This window comes from Grammomys surdaster, unplaced genomic scaffold (assembly GCF_004785775.1).
Source record: "Grammomys surdaster isolate TR1022 unplaced genomic scaffold, NIH_TR_1.0 118198, whole genome shotgun sequence".
Classification (NCBI taxonomy): domain Eukaryota; kingdom Metazoa; phylum Chordata; class Mammalia; order Rodentia; family Muridae; genus Grammomys; species Grammomys surdaster.
In genome coordinates this window covers 1,545-3,635 of record NW_021614647.1, presented here as the reverse complement: position 1 = coordinate 3,635, position 2,091 = coordinate 1,545, and the positions used below count along the sequence as shown (strand labels likewise).

General features: G+C 49.3%; 1 long non-coding RNA gene across 1 annotated transcript in view; it reads right to left on the bottom strand.

The window, feature by feature from the left end:
* Positions 1-37: 37 nt before the first annotated feature.
* The window catches only part of LOC114635815, a 2,619-nt gene continuing 565 nt past the window's right edge, over positions 38-2,091 (bottom strand). The window contains exons 2-3 of the long non-coding RNA XR_003713531.1: positions 1,897-1,994; positions 38-919 (exon numbers count right to left, since the gene is read on the bottom strand). This is a non-coding gene — a long non-coding RNA (uncharacterized LOC114635815). The remainder of the gene's footprint in view (positions 920-1,896; positions 1,995-2,091) is intronic.

Genomic DNA, 2,091 nt, shown 5'->3' with positions numbered 1-2,091 from the left:
GGGAACCAAAATTCATTTGCATAAAAAAGTAAACAATGTCTAAGGAATGGTACTTAAGGATGGCCCCCCTGAGTATTACACACCTTATATTACAAACATTCATATATGTGCACCCACATTAACACACATGCATGCAAACACACACACACACACGCACACACACACACACACACACACTCACCACAAAGACACAGCACAGTATAAGATCACCCACTAGCACAGCACGAAGGGCAACCAGCCTCTCAGACTCCTGAGTCCCCCAGGCAGTTATATCCAGGAGACCTGCTCCAGGAGACAGGCAGGCTGTGGTCAGAACAGGAAACTGGATAGCAGGGAGGGGCTGCTCCTGCCTTGTCTATGTGGAGGATATGCCTGGAAACTGGCACTTTGGAGGATCTGAAATGTCCTAGGGTCTCTTCTATCAACATTCCTAAGTCAGTCCTTTAGCCTAAGCCCCAGATTCCTTCATTAAATGCAGACTCACTCAATGCTTCCAGTTCTCCTGGTCCATCAGTGAGCCTGTGAGACCTCAGACACAACATACAGGCAGGAGCATCACATGACTACACTGGTGACACAGGGGGATGATGAACACCATGCATGCCAATGGGCAGCCCTGTCTCATGATCCCCATCCCAGCACATCCCTGGACCCCGACATCCCCCAGTGTGAAGGAGTACCACTCCAACCCCAGGACAGCTCAACTAGGAGTGAGGGGAACCAAGGTATATAACAAGTGTCCAGGCATTACCTTTTGTCTAAAGCCAACCTCACTCATTTTTTTTTATAGTTCACTTACCCACAGTAAATTCTGCCACCTGAGTCACACAGACTCCATTAGAGTAGGGGCAGGTTGCTTTTGATGTGCATGAAGCCTCAAATGGGACCTCTGGGCAATTGTAGCACTGCAGCCCCTGAGCTGAGAAAGAAGCAAATACATGACAGCTAGGACGTGCCCTCCCTAGCCCAGACCCCTCCTCTACAATCTCTCTATTTCCCTAAAGATGCTGGTCACTAGAGCAGAGCAAGGACATTACTGCCCAGTCACATCCACCAAAAGCAAGAGTGAACCATGAGCCACGGTTGTTCAATATGTTGTTCAATATGGTCCTGCTGTCTCACCTAGTCATCCCACATGAGAAACCTGCACCCCAAGACAAATTAGGGAGACAGTCACCACACTGGGAAGACAGAGATACCAAATGTCTGCTGAAGCACTGAGTGGGTGTGTATGTATGTACTGGGGTCACCAGATGGGGAGGGTTTTTCTGACCTGTCCCACCATAACCTTGCAGAACTGGGCCTTGGTTCTCTGAGCATGACAGAGCACTGAACTTCCCAGAGTCCAGCTTAAAGCTGAGGCTCACTTGAGTCCTCCGACAATACAGATGTAACTAGAAGCATAGGCGTATCTGAGAGTACGAAAGAGAGTACGCAAGTTCTAGAGTAGGAAAGTTCTAGCATTGGGGCCTCATGTGGCATGTGCTGGGGCATAAGAAAAAGTCAAATGCAAAGCATTAAGGATTTCAAACCCCTCGACTTGTCAGCTGGGCCAGAAAAAGAAGCCTCTGCAAGTTTGTATGCTCACAGTCCAGTGTCCTGACTGGGAGTCTCGGGCAGCATGGTAGTCTAAGAACAGGGTGTTCTCATGGCCAGGGGTTTTGGGAGAGGTAGTAAAGTCCAACAGTTCTTCTGGCAGTTTTGCAGACGCAGTAAGCAAGCACTCCAGCACAAGAAGCTTCACCTACTACGTGTCTGTCCCAATCCCCTGACCCCTCGGTCACTGGTACACCTCGGGCACTGAGCACACAATGGAGGTGCAGGTCTCCCCCCAACAAAGAAGGCCTGTTCCATCTCCATTGTACCCTCCTGCCCCACTCTCACTTTTCATCTTACCTCTTTGTGCACACAGTAGGGCCAGAAGCAGGAAGAGCACACAAGACTTTGTAGCATGAGAGTGGTTCATTCTCGGAGAAGGTGTGCACAGATAAAACCTAAGAAGTTGAAGCCAGTTAATAGACCCCAATCACATCCCTGGGCTCTCATACCACTCAGGCATCGAATCTTTATGCCTCTCTCTCTCTCTCTTTC